Genomic DNA, 18,668 nt, shown 5'->3' with positions numbered 1-18,668 from the left:
CCTGGAGATGGTGTATCTAATTCTGTCACTTTTTCTCAGATCTGCCAAGCTGAAAGATCCAGTGAAATTGCCACATCCCTGACACTTTTGTATGAGCTGCCTGGATTTAAAATGAAACAGTGGATCCTTCATTTGTTCTATTCTCTAGGGTCACCTTGGATCTCTCTGCCTGTCTTGAAAAAACAAGGCAACATTTATTAAGCCCTAATGCAGTCCCTAAGATGAAGGTGGCAATATGCTGCTGAACATCATGAGGGTGAGGGTAGTGTTTTATGCTTGCCCAGTTTAGAGGCTTCCCGTAGGCATATATGTGGGGGTAAGAAAAAAATTAACTCATTTTTCATTCATTCATTCATTCATTCATTCCCTTTCCATAAGATGCCACAAATAGTCACTTTTGTTCTATCAGAAGTAATAGCCACTACAGTCCCATGCTTTGCTGGGACAAATATGGTTAAATTATGTTCAGTATCTCTGTTCCATTATGATGTTGAGCTACTTGTCACTGCTTCCATGCAAATATATCCTGAAGGAAAGTTTGGCTGCTCTTTGTGGAGCAATTAGGACCCATTTGATGGTTGGGGTCAGCACTTTGGATATCGCCTGTAAGATTTAACACCAGTGTGCATTTACTCCCCTACTGACATGGAAACTACCAGTCATCGTTGGGGAGGATTGCCACATTTTTGCATAGATCTTATGAACCTTACACTGTGTATCAGAACTTTTAATGGCACACCAAGATGCCGTGGCAAACATATTGGGATGCTTTAGCAGTTGTTATCTTCAGACAAGAAGACTAAAGTGATAATAATACAATGCTACATCAACTATTGATGAATAGTGAGTCCAATATTCAATGGCCAGAGATATCAAGTAGTGAAATAAAAAGTATATCAGCTTATATAGTACTGAAATCAAATATCACCAGATACAAAATGCATACATCATTCATTTTGGGAATGTTGAGTACACAGAGGAAATCTGGAAGATATTGGACATGCAGATTCACAAAGGAGAATTTTGAGAATAATTCATTAGAATGAATTTATTTCATCTCTAGATGAAGTAAAACTTCAGTTCTTTTATGGATAGAGGATAATCTACTACTGACAGAAAGATCAATACAAATCTTATATTTCAGATAATTAAACCACAATAGGGCTGCTCATTGGATTTCCTTCCTATTTTGTAAAATGCCTAGCAAAAGTATTAATTCAGCAACTTTAGTAAAAAGTTCAACAAGTATTGTTAGCACTTTGAAACTAAATATTTTGTGGGAGGATACTTAACAATTTTACTGATTTATACAGATTTTGACATTGAAATGCCAAGAAACATTATTCATAGGGCTGTGCATTTTTGTCTTTTAAAAAAAGAAATTACTGTAGTGTTGATTTGTAGTGGAAAATGTTTTGATCCCGATTTAATCCCAGTATTCACTGATGCTGGAAATCTGTAAGAACATCAGCTTTTTTATTTATCTGCTAATTAATTATTAATCTTGGCAGATGCCAATCAGTCTCATTCAGTGCTGGAATGGAAGAAGGAACATGCTGCACTGTGTTTTATTTTGCAAGCATCAAATCACCCAGAAAAGTCTGATCCAATTCCATCAGCCAAAAAAAGGGTTTGCATGAAAAGGAATCCGAAATCTGAGTAAACTAGAGCAAACTAATAACTGAAAGAACTAAGGGCTAACCCCATGACCTTAAGGATATATTAGTTGTCTTGAATCTTTACCCCATGTGTAGAATGAATTTGAACATAAGCTACAATGTTTGAAAAAGTTGAACTCCATTTTTGTTTTCTCCATTGCATGTACATTTTGATAGGTAATATTTATTTATCTGAAGTAAATGTTTTACATATATATTAATGTGTTATGTTATGGATCATGAAAATGTAATGTTCATTTTACTATGGAGTAAACAACAAAACCACTGAGCCAAATCACCCCAAATTTGGCCACAAAAGACATAGTCATCCAAAATATGTCTTTCAATTAAAAAAAAACCTAGGAAAATAGTCCAAATCACAGAGAATGGAAGGAAAACAAGAATGGGGTTTTCAGTAAGTTGTGATTTTGGGAACTAGACTTGATATTGCAGGTTCTAGAGAAACTAGGAAATTACTGAATTACAAAAGCATTCTAGCAATGAAATTCTCTGAACTAGTCTAAATTAATTACTGTATATATACTCTTATATAAGTCAATGTCATTTACACAGACCTCATCACAAAGGCCCATGAATTCGCCATGCAACATGGCAAATCCATGGGGTCCAGTTGGGGAGGGTGGAGAACCTGTAGCTCCATGCCCCTCATCGTGCAAATTACCCTGACTCCTATCCTATTGGAAGAAGTGTTGCCGTCAAGCTTCCCCCGATTGCTCTTAAGGCAACATGGAAAGTGTATGCTACTTGCTCTCCTCTTTTGGCACAGAGCCCAGCTGGAAGCACACATCCATTGTATAATGGGCTCCTGCTTAAAGGGGAGAACAAGCAGCATATGACGGGCAAAGTAGCCCGTCTGATGAGGTCTTAAGTCAATGTCATGTATAAGTTGAGAGCAGATTTGTATGTGTGTGTGTGGGGGGGGGGGATTATGAGTTTTGATATGATGCATGGATAAGTCAAAGGTAATTCTGCAGAGAGGGGAGACTTCAAGCACTGCCTGAGGGCAGTTGTTACTATAACCAAGGCATTCAAAAAGTGGGGCCACAGCTGAGAAAGGAGGAGGGTTGTCTGTGCTTCTTTTACAACCACATCAGATGGGATACTTTTCCACATGCACTGGTTATATAGTTTTTTGATGGAGTCTTCCAGCTCCCATCTCATGATGTAGAACTACTTCCAGCAGGGCTCCATTGTTAAACTACAGAGGAACTGGTACACACTGCCATGGCAACAACACAGGAGTCATCCAGTGTTCAATTGGAGTCAAATGGGGTGGGGGGGGGGGAGCTGGACGGTGGACACTTCCTGCATTTGATGAGGTGGTAAAAAGCTGGCTCATGTGGGGCATGTGGTGATGGGTTCCCCCCACCAGGCACTGCTGGATTTGCCATTATGTGTGATGATTCTGGCATCCCATCTAATGAGGTCTTTAGACTCTCCTGAGATACTAAGCTCTTGCCTTTTACCACTTGACTTAGAGATAGTTCCTTTTTTGATAAGAGTTCAGGCATAACATTTACATTGATCAATAATTAAGCTGATCCAGGTTTTGTGGTTAATTTCTTGACTAAAACTTTTAGACTTATAGATGAGTATACATATGAGTAGGTGAGTAGATGGGGTTCAGCAGGCTAATATCTTAAATCTTTTTAAAACTTCTGAAAATCACACTTCCATTGTCAATGACACACCTATTTGAAGAAGCAAGAAGCTATGATGCCGGAATAGTAATACCAAGCTGTATAGTACACCTTACTCTAAAGAAACTGTATTTTGATGAAGTCATATTCATCTTTTGAAATACATTTATTCTATATTTTACTTATACATAAGATTTTCAAGTCTATTTCATTATAGCTATGTCCAACTTTTGTAAGGGAAAGGTGGTTGTATTTTATGGTGGCAGCAAAACTAGAAAAAATGATAATTAAAAGTTGTGTTTTTAAATTAATGTTTTAACAGAAAGGCATTATGATAATAGGAAATCAACAGGGGATAAATGCCGACAAGGCTACTTATTTTTAACAAGTGCACTTCATTCCTTGCATATCCGTGTGGGAAGAGACCCAAATATTCTTATCTGTGGGACAAAGCAGCACTAATTACAAAGATTAATGAAGAACATTTGTAAGTATGAACATATAACAGAATGTAAAACACGGGCTATTAAAATCTCAGATGGTCAATTACAATAAGCTTTTATTAACTAATAAAATAAGAATGAATGCAAAGACGAGCATAATAATATGCAAAAGAGAGGCATCGTAGCCAAAAAGATTACATGATGTAAAGGGCTTGGCATAATTATATATTTGATATGAAGATATGAGTGACTTGGCTTGTTTTAAACAATACAATATATTAAAAATACACTTTTTAAGCACTCCCAGCTTAGTCTAGAGACTATAAAACATTTACAGCAAATGGTATACAGTGATACCTTGACATATGAATTTAATTTGTTCTGTGACCATGCTCTTATGTAAAAAATGTGTATGTCAAAGAAAATTTCCTCAATGAAATGCATTGAAATGCTATTAATCGGTTCCAGTCCCCTAAAAATCATACTATTTTTTTGTCTTTTTCCCCTCACACACTCCCTTCATTCTCAGCCCTCCTTGAACATAAATCTGGTGCCTCCACAATCCCCTTTCCACTGTCCCATGCTGTATGTCACAGAGGGGCAGACCCCGCAACACCTTTTCCCCATGGCCAGAGAGAGACCTGACCACCTCAAAGTAGGCCCTCCCACCTTCACTCATGAGGAGGTGAAAAAAAGAAGTGAGGGGAGAGAGTGGGTTTGAGAGGGACTTGTGGGAGAGGAGATGGTGGATGAGGAGGCCTCATAACTTGGATCTCAGTGTGTATCTTGAAGCAAAAACTGAGCCAAGCAACAGCTCGTAAATCAAACTGTTCAAATGTAGGGACATTCGTAAGTAGAGGTTCTATTGTATAAATTTTTGCAGGTGGCAATCGTGCTACATTCAATGAAGATTACCCATGGGAAATTATGTAGGAATGCAGCCTTAGGCATCTGTAATGCAATGTACAAGGGGTTAGTAAGGAGTGGAGACACATCTATTGCATCCTCCTGCATCCTTCTCACACAGCCCAAGGTGGAAGCTGGATATCACACTTGCCTCAGGCTTGTTGATTTTGTCCCATTCCAATGGATTTGGGGATTTATAAACAGGAGCTCCAGAATGAGGCCCCATCTACACTGACCATTTAATGCAGACAACAAAGTCCCAGAAAAGTGTGCAATAGACAGCCCTTAATACTGGATGAAATCACCATCGAGCCCCAGACTGGTTTCAGGATTTCCTTAGGTACTCATCTGCATAGTTAAACCACTGTCTTCAAAATGAATTTGAAACTGCATTAAGTGGTCAGTGTGAATGGAACCTACGTATCTTGGAGTCATTCCTTGAAATATGTGTACATGGAAGAGAATCTCTAAACATATAGATTATATTTACTTCCAATAGCTAATACACTTTGATAAACTTGACCTTATCTTTTAAAAAAATCCATGTAAACCAATGAGGTATCACAGCACCATGCAGTTCCTTGTTTATATGAATTTTGTAGGCATGAATTTTCATGACTTTTAAAATGTTAAATTGGTTTACAACAGTGGCAGCTATTACAGCAGCAAACACTTAGCAGTTTTTAAAAATGAACAACTGGGAGGAGGTATATCATAATCATTCCATAGATTGTTTTGTACATTGCCAGTCTTTTGGAGAGGAGGAGATTGGACACTAATGGTAGATGATATGGAAACACTCGCAAAATGATGGTTAAAAGCAAATTAAAATGGAGCTTTTAACAAAATAGTGCTATAATAGTTTATGGATGTTTTAAATTTGCTCCTTAATACAATATTTTATTAACAATATAATATGTTTGTGTACAAGCTTTACAATTTTTTCAGTATTTTAATCTGCATCTGTTCTTCACATTGCTATAAGCTATCCTGCCTCCTCGGAGATAAGTCATAGAATTATAGAATTGGAAGAAATCACAAGGGCCGTCCAGTTCAGCCCCCTGCTATGCACAGAATACACAGTCAAAGCACTCCAAACAGATGCCATCCAGTCTAAGTTGAAAAACCTTAAAAGAAGGAGCCTAATAAATAATGATTTGTATGGGGGAACGGGGAATGGGTCCTATGTGTTGCCAAGAACCTGAGATTGAATCTGGTATTTCCAAGTAGACAACTTCCCAAAGCCTGATATGATCAGCTAGTGATGATATATATTTGCCAATTCCTAAAAGACAAAAAAGGGATCTGAATCACATTGCATGTAGGGAAAAATTATTAACTAAAGTATTACATGCAAAAACTATTTGTGTTCAGATGACACTGTCCCTTTGTCATCACTCCATAACATCTGAGTACCTATCCATGTCACATGTGGCAGAAGTTTATGTTGTGTCTTGTGATAGAGAGTCTTTAGCTCATGTGTTTTTACAGATCAAACATTCTTGACATGCTATACACTTGTTCCAAAAGAGCTATGGTGCCAATAAGCGGAAATAATAGGAGTGTGAAACAAATATAGGCAATAAGATACTTCTCTTGGTGATCTGTCTTTCAAGCTTGATATAGTACTACTTCAGGCAGAAAAGGAGAGCACCACAGAGCTTGTCTAACAACTCTGTTACTGGTTGTAGATTATGGCGATTGATTTAACTTCTTTTCGACTCCATATATTCTCTTCTTTTGGTGGAAAACCCATTTGCTTTATTTCTGTTTTATTGTAGAACAGCAAGGGCTGCCTCATTTGTTTGAAATGAGCCATCATTCAAGTAGTGCAAAAAGAGATTCTTTCAGATGACACTATTAGTACCACTAAAAATTTGGTAGTCAAAATGTTTCCTGTATATTTTGTAATGAAGCATTAGATAAAGGATGTAATGGTTTACTTCTTCTGGTAATTGAACTCTGTTTAGGGTTTCTACAAAATTTAATGAACTTTATGTAGAATACCTTCTAACTTGAAGGATATGAAGGAAATTGGGTTTATGGGATACTTGTTTTAGGATTCCTCAATTACTAAAGAATCCCAGAAAAAGAATCCCAGATTCAACCCAAGCAGTGAGCTCTTACTCTCTTGTTTGATATAAAATGAAAATATTAGTTGAGTCTTGCAGATATACCCACCACACTGTAAGGAATGAAAAAAAGGGCAGGGTTGATGGATCAGGAAAGATGTGGATAATACCAACTGATATGCATAGTCAAAACAAATAGTCAGCAAACAAATAGTCTCCAACGTTTGAGAACGAGAGCCCACTTATACCAGTACAGTGCATTTTGTCAAAGACAAGCCTTGCCCACAAAGCATACATTATGTTGTAAACAACTTTTTAGTGTTGTAACCAATTTCACTCCCAAACTGGAGGAGATGCATCACAATAATTGTTAGTACTGTTTAACCAGTCTCATTCATTTTAATTAGTCTATCCTAATTAAGACTAAAATCTTTAAAGTGCAACATGAATCTTGTGTGAGAGTGTGTGTGTGTGTTTTAATTTAAACTATGTATTCAGTCTTATAAAGCTATAATCCAGGTAAGATACCTGCATGCATCAAAGGTATATAAACCCTTTCATTCTTTTTAATCAATAGGTTGTAGTTAATTATCAGCTATAGCGTCAGTAGCTAAGAATTTAGTTCTAATTTCCTGATTACATCCAGTTACTTTGTTTTTTTACCCCATTTTCCAAAACTTGAGTCAAATGGTGTATTTAATTGTAATTGGTGGGTACTTTTTGAAAGAATAGTTGACAGAATGTTTCTAGGAGAAAAGAAACAATTAGCGTATTAGCAAGGATGCCAATTAAGAAGAAGAAAAAGTGTTGTTCCCCTTAGGGTGTGTAGTTCATATGAATATAGGATGCAGAAGAAACATAACTGAGCAGATTGGATAGTGAAAATTGAAGTTAGTTAGTAAACTCAGCTAAGTGACCTTAAATAGCCTGAAGGCACCAGATCCTATCTGATATTAGAAACTGTCAGCCCTGTTGGTATTTGGATAAAAGATTGCCAAAGAATACCAGGTACTGTAGGCTATATTTCTGCAGAATACAATGGCAAACTACTGCTAAGTATACCTTGCCTATGAATATTCCTTGCCTAAGAAAACTCTATGAAATGCATGAAGTTGTTATTAGTCAACAGATGGCTTGAATGTAGTTATGCACATATGTAAGGTTTCCAGAATCAAAATGGTATGCTAATTTGAATGTTGAACTAGGAGTCCCAGAGACTGGGGTTCAAATCCCCACGCATACATGGGAACACATGGTCAATGTTGAGCAAGTCAATCCCTCTCAGCCTAAGATGGGTTTTTTTTTATCATATCAGGAGCAAATGGAGAAAATACTGCAAGTTACTTCTGCTTTGAGAGAATCGGTCGTCTTCAAAGATATTGCCCAGGAGACGCCCAGATATGTTACCATTCTGTGGGAGGCTTCTCTCATGTCCCCACATGGGAAGCTAGATCTGACAGATGGGAGCTCATCCCGTCTCGCAGATTCGAATCGCCAACCTTTAGGTCAGCAGTTTTACCTAAGAGGTAGGCAATGGAAAAGGTCCTCTGAAAATTATTGCCAAGAAAGTCCTATGATAGGGTTACCATAAGTCATAGTCAGCTTGAAAGCAAACAACAACAATGTAAGATTTTAAGGCAGCAAAATCATTTGTATCCCAATTTCCTGCTTGTATTAAGACACATTTTCCAAAACATTTAAAGCAATAGCTCAAAACAAAACAATAAAGAGAATCAAAGTACTAACAAAGCAGACACTAGCCAAGTCACAGAGTTATCGAACTGGAGAAATCATTAGTTAACATCTTAAATGGAGGATGGAACTATACAGATCTCATACAGAGAATGATACAAACTGGACACACAGAGGAAGAGTATTTCTGCACTGTATAAATGAGGGTGGGGCAAGGGAGATCAGTTATCAACATCCAGCCCCCTAAGGGCTCTGCTTACTCAAAAAAAAAGTTATTTTCTTTATTCAAGTACCTCATGTGTAGGGGCAAATTTGCCATAGATTTTTGCCCCTAGAAAGCTATTTTTTAAACTGGAAATTATCTCCAGTTTAATTATTAATTTAAGAATGGCTTCTCCTGAGCCTAGATACAACATCGTTGGAACAAAAACAGAACAAATTGTCTAATGACTCCAAGAGTGTGCATGTTGGTATTTTGAGTTTAAAAGAATGGTTAAAAGGAAGTTTGGTGTGGGCCATATTCAATCTTGCACCTCAAATGGTTTATTACCCCTCCTATAAACATTGAGACAAAGAGGTTTACATGGGAGAAAACCATTTTTAACCAAAAGATACTGACCAGCACTTGAAACTGGATTTACAATGAACTGGAATTAGAATGAATTAGCATGCAAATGCTCTATACCTTCACAAGCATGGCATGCTAATAAGATATTAAACAATAGTAGTATTATATCTTCTTTTCTTCATCATGGAGTATGAAAACACAAGTCAGGAGTGACTTGAGAAACAAGATGATGTGTATATAAACCAGAAAACATAAGAAAGGGGGTGTGACCATTTCTTCCAAAAAATAACTGAAAGTCTAAATGTCAAAAAGGCATACCTAAATAATTTAAGCACTTCTACAACAAATGCTTACCATGATGAAATTATCTGCAGTCTTTGTGTCATCATTTCCACAAAGCCATTTTTCTAAATAAGGCATGGACAAACTTCAGCCCTCCAGGTGTTTGGGTCTCCAACTCCCACAATTCCTAACAGCCTACCAGTGGTCTGGTGACCTAGGGACTAAGCATTTATAACTAGGAACTAATCAAATGCTTGCTGGAACAACCAGGTTTTAAGATCCTTGCAAAAGTAGGACAGTGTGGGGGTTTGCCTATAGCCAAAGTCTTGACTGAGTTAGGGGGTTGCATCAGCCTATGTGCATCCACACAACACACGCAGGCTGGTGTGAGTAAACCCAGGGTAAGCAACTAAATGTGACTGCACCCCAGGTTAACAAAAAAAGGGGGAGGCACATTCCAGATCCTTCTCCAGGATTCAGAATTTCCACTGTGTTAGGACAATTGAGACTGATCTGGTATCTCTATACATATGGATTACTGACCACACAGCCATTGTTCACTCCCTGGGCAAAGGCAGGCTAGGGAGGTGGGGTGGCTGTTCCCCTACTCCCTAGCATCCCAAATTGGGGGTGGGGGTGGGATTAGCTCCTTCCATGCTGTTTTGCTCAGTCACATGGCATCAACCAGGAAACCAGGAAATAAAAAGCATGGAGCTCTCGAAAGTATCAATTGTGTGTGTGGGGGGGGGGGAGGATTTGGGGGTGCTGGAAGGGGTAGAATATTGCTCCAGTCCCAGCTGTTTCTAAGCTGGCTGTTGGGCCGCTGTCCCACCTTGTGTGACAATAACAGCATAATTGGTAAAATAACTGATATAACTCATACAGAAAAGTGTAGCTATTCAAACCTCCCACTCCTTCCCCTGGTTGGTCACAAGATTTGTCTCCTAGGATCTGCCTTCTCATTGGCTGAGACTTCCTACTGACATCACAGACTGGAGCAGAAAAGAAGAGAGAACAGCTGGAATTGGTGGGGTTCAAAATTAAAGGTTTGTTATTATGCTCACCTCTGAGGGTGTGGGCTCCATTGGGCAAACTGGAAAGAATGGTTATTTAGCACTCATGGACTTGGAAAACTTGGGAAAATGAAAGTCAATCAAGATGGTAAACTAAGTCCTTAATGAGTCCTGGGTCCTCAGGTTGTTGGCAATCTATGTGTTTCTCAAGAAAGCCACATAGTCCAAAGTCACCTAAGTAATACATAATAGAAATTATGATATTTGAAAACCCTGGGTGTAATGGACCTTGTGCTGGTCCACTATACATCGGGGCTCAGTTGTAGAAATTGAATTGGAGCTGGAAAATTGATTATAGAGTTTGCAACAGTGAAGAAGTTAGAAAAAAAGAGACACCCAGCAGACAGAGACAAAGAGCTATGTCTGTTTTGTTTATTAAAGAAATGTATGATTGTATGTATGTGTGTGTGTGTGTGTGTGTGTATGAAATGTTTATGTGTACATGTTTCTTGGGGCGACAGGGTTAAGGAAATTTTATCTTTTTATGTTTATTTTTCTTGAGGCTAAGAGCACGGGGCTCAAGATGTGAGGGAAAGGTCAATAGCTGAATCTTAGCTCCAGGGATTTCCTCAGAATCACAAAAGGAGAGTTGATCAGATTAAGGTGTTAGAGCTTCCTGGATATTCAGTTTCTCAACAGTTTTCTAAGCACATTTTATATGTTTCTTTGGGTGTCTGATTCTATGATGGTACCCTGGTTTTTGTGTATATATGTGTATCTTTTCCGCTCTGTGTTTATTAATAAAGCATAAACCCGAATCAAGACATAGGAGAAGCCTAAAATGTTTTGTCATTGCAAATCTCTGTAAGGGATGTGGGGACATTGTCTTCTTTGGATGGGCATTGCCAATGGCCTACGGGGTTTAATCCTCCTAGGAATGTTTGAGGTTGGGCTGGGGCTGGGGAGAAGACCCAGCTAAGATCTGTAAAGATATGTTATAAGATGATGATGATGATGATGATGATGATTATTATTATTATTATTGGAGAGGGATTGATTTTTCAATAACAGTTTGGTTTTCTGGTTTTGCCATGTCTTAAATGCTGGTCCCCTTTATCAGATCACCATAGCAATGGCAAGATTTATATCCTTTATTTCTAACATCACAGAGATCCAATTAAGTTTGTTTTGTTGAGTGGTATAGAGAATAGAAAAATCAAGTAGAAAAGGGCAGCTCAAACATCAGCTTATTCTTAACTTGTCCAAAATGATGAACTTTTTTTAAAAAAAATTACAAATTATACTCCATTTGTAAGAAATAGCTCAGGAAGATAAAACAAATTCTATACTTCATTGATAATTACTTTAACTGACCCCAATGAGGAATTTATCCCATATGCCTTACAGTGACATGAAATTGATGAATGCAACATAAAAATAAGATAAATAACAAAGTAGCTATATCTTTGACATAGGCCATTTTGTATTCTCTTGGTATATGTTTAAAAACAAATATTCTGTATTGTTTAAAACAATATTCTGCATTGTTCATTTTCTTTGGGGCCTTGACTGGAGTACATTAAAGAAAACATAGCACTGGCTTGCTTGTTTTAGAGCTGTATGTTCAGCCCATGCTGTGAAATAAATGAAGCACTGGCAATATTATTTAAGTGAGTAGTTCCAAATGGTGCTGATGCCTCCATAATTATCAAGCGTTGCAAGGGTTATCATCACACACCAACCATGTGAATCCATTAACATCTCACACTTCTAAGCGCTGCTGGTTTTTCCATTAATACAGCAACAACTCTGGCCTGCAAGGAGTGTGAGAAGATAATCACATTTAAATCATTGTTCTTTTTCCCAGCTTATCACACACTGCCAAGATATATCATATGAAAAGAGGCTGTGTCTCTGAAAATTTGTCTTTTGTCTCACATGTTTATATCTAAGTTTATGACTATCAAATAAATCACATCTGGACAAATTATCTGGCTAATAGGTGCTCTTAAATTTGCCTCTTATCTTGTTTTTGGGAAATCAAGACTCATTTGGGTGGAAAGGAGTAGTTAAGACATTTATAATCAACCTAAGAACAAATTAAAATATGGAAAAAATGTATGAATCAGAACTGTTTTGTTTGACAAGCTTCAGACTAGTATTTTCCTCACATCTCTGTGTGTCAGGAACCAACCTTTTTAAAAGAGCAGAAGATTAAATACCAAATAATGAATGCACATTCCCCATGAATGAGTTATTAATGCAAATAACAAATATCTCCCCTGAGACAAGCAAAGAGGTGTGTATATATGTGTGGAGAGGGGGTATTCTTGAGGAGGTTCTCACAGTACATTGTGAATATGAAAAAAGAATGAGTAGATTGATTATCTGAATATGTTCTGATGTAGCTGAAGACCACTTTTAACATATCTGGATTGGTATTTGTGGCTTAAGTATTCCAGATAAGTAGTGTAAGGATGGAATCTTCTCACCATTTTCCTGGAACTTCATCCAACTGAATTCAGTGGCATTAGCTTTTGGGTAGCCAGACGAATGTGAATGGAAAGACCAGCATTGCATGTTGTTATAAACCTTGTTAACTGTTGTGATAGAAGCACTGCTGGACCTGGATTCCAGTAATTTTATGGATGCCAAACAATACAAGTCTATCAAATTTGCCCTATTAATCTGGTGATGAAGTTCCTCTATAGTTGAACATTATTTGACAAAGAAATGGTTCATCCTCCTCCGTTTTAGGTTCTCCAGAGTCCATGAATATGGGAGCTACTCCTTTTTGACTTGGAAATGAATCAGAAATATCTCCCAAGGTCTTAAGAAATGGAAGGTGGCAGTCATTGCTATCTGTTTTGTGCTTTCTGGAAAAGAATATGCAAGACCTCTAATAGCTCAGCATCAACACATACATGCTCCAAATTAAGGCAGGCATCACTAGACATCCAAAATGGATGCTTATTAATGATTTACTTAGAACATTTAGAAACTACCTGTTTCTGTCATAGAACCTTCAAATATTACACTGTCTATACTTGGTTTTATCATGACGATTCAGGTCATACACACAATCTCATTCTAAATTATACAATGGTTTTACACTGCAGATTATAGTCAATATTTTCAGTTCATTGATTTTGTGTGGCTAACGCATGCAAAAATGTATTGGAGAAAGAAGGGCCCATGTATTATGTGAATGCCACAAGCCAATTCTCATCTGCCTTGAGTTATATAGTCCATATAGATACACCCTTGATCTCTGTCTGTGTGTGTTACATAGAGTCATACTTTTCAGTGGATGCATCCCATACATTCACATTAAAATAATTAGAATTTTGGAATTTTATTTGATAACACATTTTCAGCTCTACTGAGGATTGAAGATGCCCCTGGCTAACACGAGGGGCAAACAAATTTACTGAGAAAAACAATGCAATGGAAATATTTTTTACAAGTACAGTATACAATTATTAGAAAGCTCATGAAATGCAGTCCTATATATATGTTACCATGCTGTTCAGACAAATGTACAAAACAAATTTAGCTATGCACCTCATTTCACTCTTCTTCAGTATTGCCAGATAGCTTTCAGCAGTTTAAAAAAGATCAACATTGGGATTAACATATTTTGAGATAATATGGTTTAAGTGTTGTCTTAACAAAAATGCACAGGCAAATAATATTACTATTGTACATATTATTTTGAAAGGATTTGTTTTAAAGTCACAGATTAATGTGAACATGGAATGGCGTTATGGGTAAAATATCTGAGAATGGAATGTATTTTAGAGGATTTGTTTTTAAAACATAGATTAATACAGATTAATCTATGTTTAAATCTTTAGACAACAAGTTCAGCTAAAAGATTCTTCTCTTTTGTCTTCCTGGTCATCTCTGAACAGAAGGGTTATCAGGGACCAGAATATTCAGAATGTCAGGCATTTTCAGATATCTAGGAGACTCTCTTTTACTCCAATCATAGGCACCCTGTAAATCCTTTGCTGTCCAAGCTGTTTCAATGCTGTTAGAGCTATAACCCACTTTTCCTTAGCCAAGGGAAGGGAATTTATATCTGCTGCTCTTCAAGTGTTAAAAGCTAAAGCTTTGGTATAGCTGTTATATGGCACTCCAGTCTGGATAATGGGATTTGATTGTAGCATTGAATGGGTTCTTTCTTCATTTTTGTACTTGCTTTATGGTGTGTCCTGTCCAGATATCAGCAGCAGTATAGTGTCTGGTCTCTAGCATTTAGATACTGACTGAAAGTGGAATTTCCTAATGCATTTGGTTTTTTTGCTGCCTTTTCCAATAGGAGCCATGTTTTAACTTGTGTCACAACACTCTTAACACTAAACTAAAACATTTTTTGCAAACTCTTAGTTATTATTAAAGTCTATTTTTCTTTGTTGGATAAAAGACATTGGCACTCAGTAATTTGTGCCTATCCCCCAGAAAGTTTACTCTCTCTTTTATAGTAATGTGACTTTTTGCTAATTTCATTCTTGAAGGAATAAGTAATCCTTCCAATTTTCTTCCTGCTAGGAGAAAGTCAATGAAAGTTTTAGAAGGCTATTAAAATTTGGGACGCATAGAGTGCAAAATATACGGGGCTGTGGCGCAGACGGGAGAGCAATGAGTCACTGAGCAATGAGTCATAAGTTCGAGGCCCGCTCGGAGCTATGTTTGTTTGTCTTTGTCCTGTGTTAAAAAGGCATTGAATGTTTGCCTAATATGTGTAATATGATCCGCCCTGAGTCCCCTTCGGGGTGAGAAGGGCGGAATATAAATGATGTAAATAAATAAATAAAACTTCAGTGATTTCAGAAAACCAGTATTTTTGTACAGAAGAAACTATTTCTTTCATAGAAAATGCTGTAGTTGAAGAATTGAAGAATTCTGCACAAAATTCATATGGGGGGGGGGGGGGGTTCCACAGAATACAGCATTTTTCTATGAAAGAAATAGTTTCTTCTGTACAAAAATATTATTTGTGTTCAAAAATGTCAGTATCCATAAAGTTGAATTTTGGCTTAGGATAGTGAATAGATGAATGCTCATGTACCACATTTAATGGATTGATGGACATAATATACATTTTACCCAAACCCAATAAGCTTTTGAGAGTTGAAAAGCTATTCACAAAGCCCAAGCAACAGACATTACATGACTATTTGTCATGGCATGCTCAATCTAATCAGTATTAAATTTGATCAGACTGTTCAATGACACCATTCACCTGATGCTTCCTAAGATGATATTGAGTAGAATCCAAAGTTTTCAATTTCGCATTGAGTTCTGTTTAATTATTGGTTGCTTTTAAAGTTAAAGAGAGCGAGACTAGTTATAAGTAAAGATGGAAGGAACCCCCAGATGGCGTAGTGGACTAAGTGACTTGAAGGTTGGGTTGCTGACCTGAAAGCTGTCAGGTTCGAATCCTACCCGGGGAGAGTGTGGATGAGCTCCCTCTATCAGCTCCAGCTCCATGCGGGGACATGAGAGAAGCCTCCCACAAGGATGGTAAAAACATCAAAACAACCGGGCATCTTCTGGGCAACGTCCTTGCAGACGTCCAATTCTCTCACTCCAGAAGCGACTCAAGTTGCTCCTGACATGAGAAAAAAAAAGTAAAGATGGAAAACAATATGAGAAAATATACATGAAATACTGTGTGACATTTGAAACATCTAAGAGGACTAAGCAGACATAGGGGGATTCTTTGTCAAAGGCAAAGAAACAGAAAGAGGCAGCAAAAGAAAGAAAGAAATGTTTACATTTCAAAAAAAGTTCAAAAATCAGTTCCTTCTGGGATTCAGGCCCAACAGCCACCCAAACCCTGGGCTTTCCAGGGTTCCAGCAACTGGTGCAGGCCTACATGGTGAAGTGAGAAGCCACCATTGACTTGCTTGGGTGCCGCCCGGCCTTTCCAGGCCACCCTGTGAGATAATAAAACAGATGGGGTCTCAAAGGAAGCTCACCTGGGCACCCCCCAACCCCACTAGCTCACCCTGCAAGTGAATAAAACAGATGGGGACCCAAGGGAAGCTTGCCTGGGCATCCACTGTCCCTACTAGGCCGCACCGCGTCTTCATTCCCCAGGAGGGGGAAGAGACCAAAAGGAGGAGGGCAAGCCACATGGAGGAGAAATCCTTCCCATCCTTACTCCCTCAAAGAGCAGATAATCACATGGAAAAGGCAGTCGAAAGAGAGACCACAAGGGAGAAGGGAAGCCCCATGGAGGAGCAATCCTCCCTGTCCAACTCACCTTTCTAGGTAGCCATATGGAAGAAAAGATAGCTCCTGGAGTAACTCCAAAGGCCCACTGAGGACCAAAACAAATGCCTGTGAGAGTGCTGGAGGCTGCTGCTGTCACTGCCCTCTCTTCTCTCTCCACCACCCATTACTTACATTCCAGTGGAAGGGAGAAGGAGACGGCTGTTCCTTAGTCAAGGACCTCTGGGCAGCAGCAACCTCTCCAGCCAATATCCAATCTGGAGTGCAGGAGCCAAAATGAGGAGTGCCAATCTGCCCAACAGGCTTTGCCCCCCACTTCTATTAAGATGCTTGCTTTACTTCATTGTGGTGGCAAATAGCACTCCCCTCCCAGGCTTGCTGGAAGGGGAATGCAAATATTTGTGGTTCTTCATTTTCATGGAGGTGTTGCATCCTTAACTTTGGAGAATGTGGAAGGCTGACTGTACACAGTAATGCTGCTATTCCTTTTTACTTAAAAAGACTGCTGCTGAAATCCAGATACATCTTCTAAGTATTGTATGAGAAAAGAAAGAACTCAATGTTCTAGGACATAGATTAGACCCTAGACACACGAAGTTATGAGTGCTATGACAATAATAGCTACACATTAGTATTTAATAGAGTGAATCAAGTAATTACATTGCCTCTCATGCCTACAATATACTGTGTCCATTGAGGAACTACAAAAATGATTTTCCTATTAGAATGCAGAGGAAAACGTGATTTATGCATATTCAGGAATTCTTTTTCAAGCAAATCAGTCAAATTAACAGTAACAACATGCTTTTGTTCTTTCCACTTTAATTCTCAAGGAGTAATACTTTATCCATTATATTGAGCCTTATAAGAAGCAGTACCATAAAGCAGCATCCTCCCATTATTTTTCAACTTAGTAAGCTTCATTTAAAAAACCCATTGACTTGAAATCTTCATTGTGTGAAGTGATAGATGACTTATTTAATAATATATTTAATGAAAAATGTTAGCCAGTGTCCGTAGCCTAGTGTTATTATTTGGTTTAAGAGCTGTGATTGTCTTATTAATGCATTAAAAACCTCTGCCATTTCTCTGTGCAATAATAGGAACATTGGGAGATATCAAAAGATACATGAACCTAACACTAGTATACTAATGTGCAACTCAAACATTCATTGTCTGAGTGATTTTTTCTCCATCTGATGGTTCTTGAAATTACAAGCATGAAACCATAAAGAAAATCAAATAAGAACAAATATCTATGAAAATCAATTTGTGGGCTTAGCTAGTCCATCTGCTGATGATATTGGAAACTGTGTAACACCCAACACATTTATAAATGGTATGCGAGTCTAGGCTGAGGGAAACAAGAAATTACAAAGCTATTTTCAGAATGAAAATGAAAAGGGTTTTAAAAATTACAGTGGTATAGTATAGAGCTATTGGGTTATAAGTGATGTTGACAAGCAATTCCAGCAGTACTGTATACATGGCTACTATATGGGCCGTTTGTTTCACTCTGACTATGTAAAATTGTAAACATGTGAGAGGTTAGGAGTATATTTATTTTGAAAACAAAGAGCTAACTATAATTTGGATGACTGCCAGTTTTGATATTTCTAAAATCACAACCTGCTTCTCTCTAAAAAAAGGAAAAGAAAATAACAACCAAACAACAGTAAAAGAAGAAAAAGAAGCAAAGACAGCCAGTAGGGAAGTGTATTATAATCTTCAAGTGCAAATTAAAACATAGCTTCATGATCTTCCATTCAATTTACTAGGCTCCAGGAAGATCGCTTCTAAGAGCATCAGTTCCCTTAGCATCCTCATTGGGGGAAATACTATCTATAGATCTTGAAAAAATAATATATGATTGAGTGTTGGGCATACATTTTGACCAAAACCAGAGAAAGAGAGAGGTCTTTTTTCTGGTACAATGCAGAATATTTGGAAAAGTTACCATTAATGTATTCACAAGTTACAAATCTCATTCTGCCTGTCAGTCAACTAAGCTATATAAATTTAAATTTTCATTGTCACCATACCCAAAGAACCATAAGCTAAGAAAATCCCCACACCAATCATTCAAATTTAACAGTGGCATTAAAACTAAATGCAACAGAATAGTTAAGT

This window comes from Anolis carolinensis, chromosome 5 (genome assembly GCF_035594765.1).
Source record: "Anolis carolinensis isolate JA03-04 chromosome 5, rAnoCar3.1.pri, whole genome shotgun sequence".
Lineage (NCBI taxonomy): Eukaryota > Metazoa > Chordata > Lepidosauria > Squamata > Dactyloidae > Anolis > Anolis carolinensis.
The sequence above is the reverse complement of the archived record's forward strand: the minus strand, read 5'-3'. Positions refer to the sequence as shown.